This window comes from Mobula birostris, chromosome 6, assembly GCF_030028105.1.
Source record: "Mobula birostris isolate sMobBir1 chromosome 6, sMobBir1.hap1, whole genome shotgun sequence".
Classification (NCBI taxonomy): domain Eukaryota; kingdom Metazoa; phylum Chordata; class Chondrichthyes; order Myliobatiformes; family Myliobatidae; genus Mobula; species Mobula birostris.
The window spans coordinates 25,901,425-25,913,509 of NC_092375.1; positions in this window are offsets into that span (position 1 = coordinate 25,901,425).

A 12,085-nucleotide genomic window follows, 5' to 3' on the forward strand; every position below is an offset into this window, starting at 1 on the left:
TTGCTGATGACACGACTCCCACAGACCAAATCAAAGGTGGTGACTCAGCCTCATTTATAGCTATTTATTTATATCTGCATTTACACAGTTTGTTGTCCATTGATCCTGTTTACAGTGCAAACAACAGGAATTCTGCAGATGCTGGAAATTCAAGCAACACACATCAAAGTTGCTGGTGAACGCAGCAGGCCAGGCAGCATCTCTAGGAAGAGGTACAGTCGACGTTTCAGGCCGAGACCTGTGTCCTGTGTCCTGACGAAGGGTCTCGGCCTGAAACGTCAACTGTACCTGTTTACAGTTACCGTTCTATAGATTTGCTGACTATACCCACAGAAAAAGCATCTCTGGTTATATGTGGTGATATGTATGTACTCTGATAATAAATTTTACTTTGACTTTGATGTAGGAGGGAGATTAAAAATCTGGCTAAGAGGTGCCACAGCTTACTTAATGTCAGCAAGACCAAGGAGTTGTTTATTGACTTCAGGAAGAGGGAACCAGAGGTCCATGAGCCAGTCCTCATTGGAGGAGCAGAGGTGGAGAGGGTCAGCAAGTTTAACTTCCTCACTGTTATCATTTCAGAGGATCTGTCCTGAGCCCAAAATATAAGTGCAGTTATGACAAAAGCACAACAGTGCCTCTAATTCCTTAGGAGTTTGCGAAGATTTGGCATGACGTCTAGAACTCTGACAAGCTTCTGTAAATGCGTAGTGGAGACTACAGTCTGGTATGGAAACAGCAATGGCCTTGAATAGAAAATCCTACAAAAAGTAACAAATATGCCTCAGTCCATCACGAGTAAAGTTCTCCCTACCACTGAGATACACGCAGTTATCGCAGGAAATCAGCACTCATCAGCAGGGACCCTACCACATAGGACATGTCTCTTCTCTCTGCTGCCATGGAAAAGCCTCAGAACTGACACCACCAGGTTCAGGAGCAGTTATTATCCCTCAACCATCAGGGTCCTGAACAGAGGGAATAATTTCTATCAGCTTCACTTACCCCATCATTGAACCGTTCCCACAAACTATAGACTCATTTTCAAGGACTCTTCATGTCATGTTCGCAATATTTATTGCTTACTTATTCATTATTTTTGTCTTTCTTTCTGTTGTCCACCCTGTTCATGTGGTCTTCCACTGATTCTGTAAGGGTTATTTGATTTATTGAGTATGCCTGCAAGAAAATGAATCTCGGGGATGTATACATTGACATGTACAATAAATACTTTGATAATAAATTTACTTTGACCTTTGAATTTTGATGCAGGGTATAGCAGACTTCACAAAAAAGCTAGAAAAAAAGTAATTCACATCCTTCTAATGCATTAAATGGCTGCTGTATTTGCATTAGTGCCAAATCAGATGACCTACACAAAAATCAGAAAACAAGCAAAACAAAAATATTAAAGGTATCATATTCACAAGAGGTTTTGCAGACACTGGAAATCTTAATCAACACACACAAAACACTGGAGGAACTTAGCAACGGAGGGGAATAAACAGTTGACATTTCTGGACTTGACTCATATTGATACAACCAAATCACATTGGTAGTTTTCACCCTGTCCGATGATGTGTTAAAATTTTACCTGCCTGCTGCCAGTGACTACTTCAACTTCATTGCTGCTATGAAGCACAGAAAGACTGTCAGAACTTTAAATCCACTCCCTCCATGGAACAGTTTAGAAAAACACATGCAAAATGCTGGAGGAACTTAGCATGTCACACAGCATGTATGGAGGGGAATCAACAGGCGATGTTTCAAGCCAAGATCCTTCATCAGGACTGGAAGGAAAGGGCCAGAAACAGTTATATGAAAGTGGGGGATGAGAAGGAATGGCAGGTAATAGGTGAGATCAAGTGAGAGAGACGGTGGGAGGCTGCGGAAGGAAGATGAAGTGAGAAGCTGGGAGGAGATAGGTGGAAGAGGTAAAGAGCTGAAGAAGAAAGAATCCAATAGGAAAGGACAATGGTCCATGAAAGAAAGCAATGGGGGAGAGGAAATGGAGTGAGGTGATGGGCAGTTGAAGAGAAGCAAAGGTTTGGGAGGAGAACCAGAAAGGGAAATATAATCAAAAAACAGGGAGGGGAGAAGATTACTGGCAGATAAAGAAATCAATGTTTAGTCCATCAGTTTGGAGGCTACTCCTGTCAGAATATGAGGTGTTGCTCCGTCTAATTGAGTTTGGCCTCATTGTGGCAGTCAGTAGAGGAGGCCTTGGACAAACATTTCAGAATGGGAATGGGAAGTCAAACTGAAATTGGTAGCCATCAGGAGATCCTGCCTTTGCAGCACACAAAGTGAAGGTACTTAAAAAAAGTGGTCCCCAATCTGCAGCAGATCTCACCGATATAAAGTAGCTGACACTGGGACAACTGGATATATTGGATGTAAGGGAAAACATAAGATTAAGAGGGGGGCATATTTTCAGTGAATCAGGCCACTCTCCCACTACCCTTCCCTTACTCATCTATATAATCATGTGGTGAGCAGCACTGCCTTCACAGCACTGCACTGCATGGGCTCATCTTGTTGAGAGAGATTACAGCATGTGTCTAAGCCGTGAATTATGTACAATGGCTAACGTAAGCTATCCAGCAGCCAGAAATGCTGATAAATTTTAAAAAATGCTCACAAAGCAGCAAGTGAATCATCAATGGAAGAGTTAAGTTACACCTTGCTGATCTGCTGTGGGGTTTGCTCTTTGTCTTTCTCCAAGTTATAAGCACAGGTTATTGGTCTCCCAGTCAGCAACTTTTTTTTATAGGTAAAGGTAGAGAGTCATAGAATCAAATAGCATCGAAGCAGTTCCATATTAACCACAAAGACTACATTAATCCAGCACCAACTGTATTTAACTCTGCCCACATCAACTTTTCCCCAGAGTCTATAGCCAAGAACACAACAGCAAGAACTGAGGTGGCCAATTAACCGGGGAACAAACAGGGCAGCTGGGTAAACCCACGCCATCACAGGGAGAATGTAGAAACTCAACACAGACAACTTTGGAGGTCGTGTTTGAACCCATTTAGCTGGTGTTGTGAGGTAGAACAGTGCTGCCCAGATGGCCTTTGGGCAATAGATAGTTCCATTGGCTACGTGACTGAGCCAGGGCAAGTGTCACTGTGCTGAGAGGAATCACGTTCAGAAGTACCTAGGTCCATTTTCTAACAATCAAGTCTATCCCACTTGAACTTTATAAACAGACACATATTGGACCAATTTCTTCACAAGAGTACACAGTAAGATTGGAGAAACATAGAACATTGGACAATAAAGCACAGTATGGACCCTTCGGCCCACAATGTTGTGCTGTCTTATATAAACTTACTACACTATAAATATAACCTTTCCCTCCTACACAAACCATTACTCCCTATCTTTATTACATGCATGTGCCGATCTACAAACCTCTTATATGTCCCTATAGTATCAACCTCTATCAACTCTCCCGGCAGTTCGTTCTAAGCACCTACGATCTCGGAATAAAAAAAGCTTTGAAGTATTTCTGTGCTGTATTTTCTATGACTCTTATGTCTCCCCTAAACATTTCTCCATTTCACCTTAAATATATGCCCTCTGGTGTTGGCCATTGCCACCCTGGGAAAAAAAAATCGCTGGCTGTCCACTCTGTCAAAATATGTAATCTTACGTATCTCTGTCAAGTTGACTTTCATCCTCCTTTGCTCCAAAGAGAAAGGCCCTAGCTTGCTCAATCTTTCCTCGTAGGACATTTTCTGTCATCTAAGCAGCATCCAGGTAAACCTTCTCTGCAGCCACTCTAAAGATGCCACATCATTTCTATAATGAGGGGAGGATTTTATCATGTACTTATCAGCAAACTCCATACAGAGTCTTGAAGAAAGGTCTCGGCCCATCAATTATTCATTTTTATAGATGCTGCCTGAACCGCTGAGTTCTTCCAGCATTTTTTGTCTGTTGCTTTGGAGTTTCCAGCACCTGCAGTCTTTCTTGTGTTTGTACTCCATACTGTTTTATAAGACTATCGGTTTCATACAAAAGATCTTTCCGTTAAATGCTACGTACAATCATCCTGCATTTTTGCTTGAAAACAAATGCAAGTAAGACCAACTACAGGGACAGACAGGACTGATACTGCTTATGGATTTTGGTGTCACTGAAACCTACGAGGTCTGATAATGTAAAACTGCAAGGGAAGTACATACATGTGCAAACCAGTAAATAAAAACATGCAATTAATTAATGGGCATTTTGTAGATTCAACTGCTAACACGAAATCTTCGCACAGATCAACAGTAGGCATTTTGAAACAAAATAGATGCTGCATTGTGTTTCAATTTGCATATCATTCATTTCTCAGTAGTGCCAAGTCTATTCTAAATATTATTTACCTCCTGCACCTATTCCAAGAACTCTACATTCTGACTTCTCTTTTTTTTTCTTGGAAGAGATATATAGTATATAGACATAGGACAGCGCGTTAGTATAGTGGTTAGCACAATGCTTTACAGTACCGGAAACACGGGTTCATTTCTCATTGCTGTCTGTATGGAGTTTGTACCTTCTCCCTGTCACCGTGTGGGCTTCCTGCGGGTGCCTCAGTTTCCTCCCACACTTCAAAGATGTGCCAGTTGGTAGGTTAATTGGTCATTGTAAATTGTCCTGTGATAGGGCTAGGGTTAAATCGGGGGTTGCTGGGCAGCACGGCTCAAAGGGCCAGAAAGGCCTGTTCCATGCTGTGTCCTTAGGCAAGGTGTACATTTAACTGCTCATTAATTCAACAGATAAAGAATACAATGGTTCAATTTTTAGACCTACATTCATCATAGATTTTTTTTATAGTCTTCATCGCTTCTAGTTAATTTTTTCCTGATCCACAGATAATACTAATTTCCAAATGGTCTTACAACAATTCAGCGTGGTATGAATATCCTTATTGGCACTCAACTGGCAGGAACATTTGGGGTAGAGAGTTACACAATGGAAGATGGTTCCCAAGAAGTAAAAGAAAGACTGCAGATGCTAGAAATCTGAAATAAAACCAAAAATCATTGTAAATAATTATCGGATCAAGCAGTATCTGTAGAGAGAGAAAATGGGCTAATGTTTCTGCTTCTACTTCTGCTTGGTACCGCGCAGGCACTGCCGGACGGCTGTTACAACGCGCAGTCGGTGTGAACGACATGGGAGTTAAATTGTAACATAAGCCTTTTTGACTAGATCCCCTAAATCGATTTGAACGAGTCTATCTTTAAAAATATTAATATCAGAAATACTGCACAGGTCTGGCGGCAGAAGATTCCACTCTCTTGTTGATCTTGGGTAGAAGGAGTACTGGTAGCAAATCTTATTGAATGAGGGAGTTTCCAATATGTGAGGTCCAGTTTGCTGTCGAGTTGAACTGACCCTGTGACAAATTTGGATGTTTAATGGAGTGATGTTGCGAACTTCTTTGAAAATGAAAATTAACCGTAGTTTAATATGTCCGTTTTCAAGTGGTTCCCATTGAAGGTTAGCGAGCATGTTGGTGACACCAGACTTCCTGCTGTAATCATTTAACACAAAGCGAGCAGCACGGTGTTGGATTTTTTCGATGGACTTCTTATCGTTATCTTGATGGGGATCCCATGTGGCCGCGCAATACTCAAGTTTTGGACGGACGAGTATCTTGTATGCCATGTCTTTGACAGATTTACTACATGAGTGGAGGTTTCAACTCAGGATACCCAGAATTTTATTTGTTTTGGCTGTAATCTGATTGATGTGGGATGCCCAGTTAAGATCCTTGCTAATTTCAACACCAAGATATGGGTGGAGGGTGACTGTTTCAAGAATCTGTCCATTCATGTCATATGTCGTGTTGATTGGTTTAACCTTGTGACTGACATGCACAGCATAACATTTAGATGAGTTGAAGGACATTTACCATTGAGACTCCCATTGACATAATGAATCAACATTGTTTTTGCAGCAGCTGAGCATCTTGGTTATTTTTTATCTCACGGTAGACTATGCAGTCATCTGCAAAAAGTCTGACTTTGGACTTGACTATATTTGGCAAGTCATTGATGTAAATGAGAAAAAGTAAGGGTCCCAACACAGTCCCCTGGGGCACTCTGGATGTTACTGGAGATTCAGGGGACTCTGCCCCCTCAAGAAGCACACGTTGCTGTCTGTTGGTAAGAAACATGTTTCACCAATGTAGGAGGCTGTTGTTAATGCCCACATGTTCAAGCTTACGTAGCAATCTCCAGTGGGGGACCATTTCAAATGTTTGAGGTCAATGATCCATTATCAGAAAGTAATTGTTCGGGCTCAATTAATTCAACTGTAAGATTTCACCTAAGGCTGTTCTCAGGATATTTGACAGACAGGGAAAGGAGGGATATGGTCCATGTAGAGGCAGAGAGTTCAACTAGCACTATGGTTGGCATATACATTGCAGGTCAAAGGGTCTATTCATGTGCTGTTCTGTTCTATGTTCTATGATATTTTCCCAGCTCAATTTCCTTGAGTTACTCTATCCCTATACATTCAATTCAAATAACTTCAGTGGGCCACCAATGTGCAGAGCAGAGCCAGCAGGAGATCCTCGTGACTGGAAGGAAATTTCTATTTGAATCCCATTTGCAACCACATGTTGATTCACATTGGCCACTTCTGGAATTGTCGGAGCAAAGAAATAAAAACAAAAGATGCCCTCAGATTTTGGGCGATCACTCACTTCTCCGTGCTCATGCTCAGAGGTGGTGCTTTGCTTCTTTTCACACTTTTTATCTAAATTTAGCACTTCTGGAAGTACAATAAAAACAGGAATGTTGGAACCGCTGGAGCAGTGGTTTTATAATTGGTTTTCCCTGTGGTTCATGAACAGTATCCTATGCAAAGTCTATAAACTAGCAAGTGCTTTGGAGTCATTGGAACATAGAGTTATACAGCATGAAACAGGCCCTTTGGCCGTAACTCATCCATGCCAACCAAGGTGCCTTTGTGAGCTATCTACACAAGATTTTGCCTTAAGTCATAGTCATAGTCATAGTCATACTTTATTAATCCCGGGGGAAATTGGTTTTCGTTACAGTTGCTCCACAAATAATAAATAGTAATAGAACCATAAATAGTTAAATAGTATATGTAAATTATGCCAGTAAATTCTGAAATAAGTCCAGGACCAGCCTATTGGCTCAGGGTGTCTGACCCTCCAAGGGAGGAGTTGTAAAGTTTGATGGCTACAGCCAGGAATGACTTCCTATGATGCTCTGTGTTGTATCTCGGAGGAATGAGTCTTTGGTTGAATGTACTCCTGTGCCCAACCAGTACATTATGTAGTGGACGGGAGACATTGTCCAAGATGGCATGCAACTTGGACAGCATCCTCTCTTCAGACACCACCATCAGAGAGTCCAGTTCCATCCCCACAACATCACTGGCCTTACGAGTGAGTTTGTTGATTCTGTTGATTTCTGCAACCCTCAGCCTGCTGCCCCAGCACACAACAGCAAACATGATCGCACTGGCCACCACAGACTCGTAGAACATCCTCAGCATCGTCCGGCAGATATTTAAGGACCTCAATCTCCTCGGAAAATAGAGACAGCTCTGACCCTTCTTGTAGACAGCCTCAGTGTTGACAAGAAGGCAACATCTATTATCAAAGTTATAAGGGAAGACTGAAAAGGTTAGAACTTTATTCCTTAGAACATAGGCGATCAAGGGGAGAGTTGATAGACGAATTCAAAATTATGAGGGGTATAGATAAGGTAAATATAAGCATGCATTATCCACTGAAGTTGGATGGGACTAAAATTAGAGGTCATGTGTTATGGAATAAAGGTGAAAAGTTTAAGGGGAATATGAGAGAAAGCTTCTTCACTCAGAAGGTCGTGAGAGTGCGGAATGAGCTCCCAGCACAAGTCGTGCATGCAAACTTGGTTTCAACATTTAAGAGAAGTTTGGATAGGGACATCCAAACTTAGGAGTATAGATGGCTATGGTGCAGGTGTAAGTCAGCAGGACTAGGCACTCTAAATGTTTCAGAATAGACTAGATGGGCAAAAGGGCCTGTTTTTCTATGACTATGACTGTATTAAGATATCAATAATTCAGGCCATGCCATCTTTTTGCTGATACCTTTGGGGAGGAGCTGCTGAAACCTGAAGTCCCACACCTCTAGGTTCAAGAACAGCTACATTCCTTCAACCATTTGGTTCTTGAAGCTATCAGCAGACCCCTAATCACTACAGTTTAACAATACTGTGAACACTTTGACCGCTTTGCACTAGAATAGACATCTTTTGTTCTAATTGTGTTTTCTTGTTTTAAAAAAAAATGCATAATTTATGTCTAATCTATGTTTTGTTGCTGTGAATGCTGCTCATATGTTACCATGTGCTGTTGCTGCAAGTAAGTTTTTAATTACACCTGCGCATACATGTACTTGTGTGTACAGCAACGAATTTCATTTTGACTTTTATTATCTGTACAAGTGTTTTTTTCAATATTATGATTGTACCCATCTCTATTACTTCCTCTGCAGCTCATGCCACATGTCCACGATCCTATCTGAAGTTTGTTCTGTATACCCACCACCATTAGAAACTCATTCCATATACACAACTACCACCCTCTGTTTCCATGAATTCTGAGCCTTATTTATGGTTTTAGTTTAAATGTAGTCTTGTTTATGAAAATCAGTACTACTTCAATTAAGTCACAAATACAACCCATAACCCATCAAGAAACCATCTAGCTAATTCTCAGCGAAATCCCCTCTAGGGATAGCATGAGGCAGAGCTAACTTTAATGATTAATAATGGCTGCTGTTAGCATACAGTGAGTGCTGCACAGTCTCATGAGTTCTGCCCTCTGTCTTACACTCATTGAAGCGAACTTACTTTACCTCCCTTAGAAGAAAGCACAGCCTGAGTCAACAATAGCAGGAATTGAAAAGGAGGATCACTCTCCAGCGCTCTCCTATTTCAAATGTTTTCTTAACCCTTCTCTTCTCGTCACTTGCCTAGCACCTCCCTTTGGTTCCCTTCCTCCTTCCCTTTTTCCCATGGTCCATGTCCTACTGAATATTGAAAGGCCTTGATAAATGTGGTTGTGGAGAGAATGTTTCCTACAGTGGAATGTTTATAACCAGGGGGCACAGAGTCAGGATACAAGGACATCCCTTTTAGACTGTCATGGTCCGGTATGTGAAGTCCAGATTCTGGTTCATGGTCCGGTCCATCGTTCCTTATTCCAGGTTTTCTGGTTTTTTTTCTTTTTCTGTTGGGTGCTCTAATTGAGGCCGCTGATTCACATTTTGGGCTGGCTACATAAACAGCTCCGTGGTTCAGCTTCAGTTGCTGGATTGTTCCTGTCCAAACCCTCTGTCTAAATCCTTTCTCTGCCCTTCCTCCTGAAGCCTTGCCCTGCAACCTGTGTCTGGAGCCTTGCCTCGTCTTGAGCCTTACCTTGCCTGTAACCCTTGCCTGCAACCTTTGCCTACACTGCTGTCAAGTTCAACTGCTGGAGCAAGATAAGGAACTGTCTATTGTTGTTTTGAACGTCTGTGTCCACGCCTTCTAGGTAGGTCCGGCTGTTTGCCGCTACCTAGTGTTGGGATCTGTCTCTGTGTCCACGCCTTTGCTAGGTAGGTCTGGCCGTTTGCTGCTACCTAGTGTTGGGATCTGTCTCTGTGTCCACATCTTTGCCAGGTAGGTCCGGCTGTTTGCCACTACCTTGTGTTGCGAACTGTCTCTGTGTTCTGTGTATCAGTCCTGGCCCTACGTCCTGCTCCCTAGGAGGGGTTCTGACTCTGTGTTCCATGTCCCTGTGTTCCTGTCTCTTGCAAGACCAAGGCTCTGTGTTCTGCGTTCCTGTCATTCTCATCCAAGGCTCCACGTGTCTAGTCCTCGTCCAAGGCTCTGAGGTTCCTGTCTCCCAAGACCACATCATGTCTTCGCCTAGTTCTGGAGTCTGAGCCTGAGTCAAGACCCAGGTTCTGGGTCTGTGTCCAGTCTCTGGCTCGGAGTGTGAACCCAAGCCTCGTCATGCCCCCGCCTCGAGGAACCCAAGCCTCGTCATGTTCCCGCCTTGAGGAACCCAAGCCTCGTCATGCCCCCGCCTCAAGGAACCCAAGCCTCATCATGCCCCCACCTCAAGGAACCCAAGCCTCGTCATGCCCCCGCCTCGAGGAACCCAAGCCTCGTCATGCCCCTGCCTCAAGGAACCCAAGCCTCGTCATGCCCCCGCCTCGAGGAACCCAAGCCTCGTCATGCCCCCGCCTCGAGGAACCCAAGCCTCATCATGCCCCTGCCTCAAGAAACCCAAGCCATGAAGAATCCAAGCCATATCCAGTCCTGAAGCCACGTCATGTCCTCGCCTAGTTCCGGGGTGCAAGCCCAAGTCAATACCCAGGTTCTGGGTCCTTGTCCAGTCTCCGGCTCAGAGTCCAAGCCCAGGCTCCTAGTTCCCAGTTCCCAGTTCCTAGTCCTGGTCCCACTTGCCTAGCTAATGTCCTAGCCCAAGTCTGTGTTCTTGTCCCAGCTCTCTAGTCAAGTCCTGTCCCTAGTACTTCAGTGTCTGTGTCTTGCATTTGGGTCCACCCCCAGCACTCCATTATGACATAGACAGAGTTGAGGAGAAATCTCTTTAGCCAATTGGTGGTGAATCTGTGGAATTCATTGCCAGAGACAACTGTGGAGGCCAAGTCATTGGTTATATTTGAGCAGAGGTTGATGTTTGAGATTAGTAAGGCTGTCAAAGATTACAGGAGAATGGGATTGAGAAGGATAATAAATCGGCCATGATAGAATGGCAGATCAGACTCAATGGGCCAAATGTCCTGATTCTGCTCCTAAGTTTTACTGTCTTATGGTCTCTTGGATTAGATTTTTCTTCTTCTTCAACCCTTTGCCTCTTTCACCTATCCTTTGCCAAGCTTCTTACTTTATCCTCCTCCCCAACCAATTTATCTTCTCACTAACCTGATCTCACCTATCACCTTGCAGCTTGCAACCCTCCCACCCCACTCCACCGATACGTCTTGCTTTGGCTTGCTAGCCCTTCCTTTCCAGTCTTGAAAAATGGTTATGACCTAAAGCATCAACTGTTCATTTCCCTCCATAGATGCTGCCTGACCTGCTGGGTTCCTCCAGCCTTTTATGCTTGTTGCTTAAGATTTCTAACATCTGCAGAATGTCTTGTGTGTGTTTTTTGTGTTCTTTATTAGAATTTCAGTGATCATAAAGAGTTGTCAAATCTCATTATGTGAATCAAAATTCTGATCTTATACACTGCTTTGTTGGTTCCTTACTGACTAGGCAGCCTTCATACCAAGAAAGATGAAGAACAAAATGAGAAAAGACAAGCCACATGGCAGCCACATACAGAGCAGTAAAGGCTTAAGCACTGATTGTAAATTAAATGGGTTAAACTGATACCATCTGAATTTGGGCTATTATCCAGGAACATTACATCAGTTCAGCAGTAAACCATTTGAAGCTTCATATTTGGGCTTCTGTTCAGCTGATAGAAGTTTCTCTTTCTTTTCAATTACTGGGGTTTCAAGTATACCTTACCTAGCCTTCTCAAGTTTCAGCAATATGTCAAGTCTGGTCAAAGACTCTAAGAAAGTTTTACATGGAACCTTTCACTAGTCTCCTAACTTTTTGCCACCAGTGACATGGGTCAAAAGAGTGAGAAGGGGTCAAGATGCTTTATTTCATGGAACATGACTCCAATCTAATATTTATGTGTAGTGATAGCATATGCGGTAGACATGTGACCCGATTTGGGGAAGAGGGAAACTTTATCATTATATTTACATTCAAGACCCACTGTGGAGTTGGCAACCTGATTTCATGTTAATGGTTTGAACATTAATAGGACATTGGGAATTCATCACTGTCTGCATTTCTGGAAGATAAGGTGGTCATGGCATGTGGAAGGCTCATGTGTATCATCTCCCTAAATAAACTTTGCACTTAGGAACTCACGAAACTTGGCCAATTGCCTATGAGAGGTCAGACAGGAATTTTGCATTGAAGTCTTTAGAAATATTGGTAGTTTTTAGAGAGCTGATACATAGTGGTAAAATCTGCCAAAA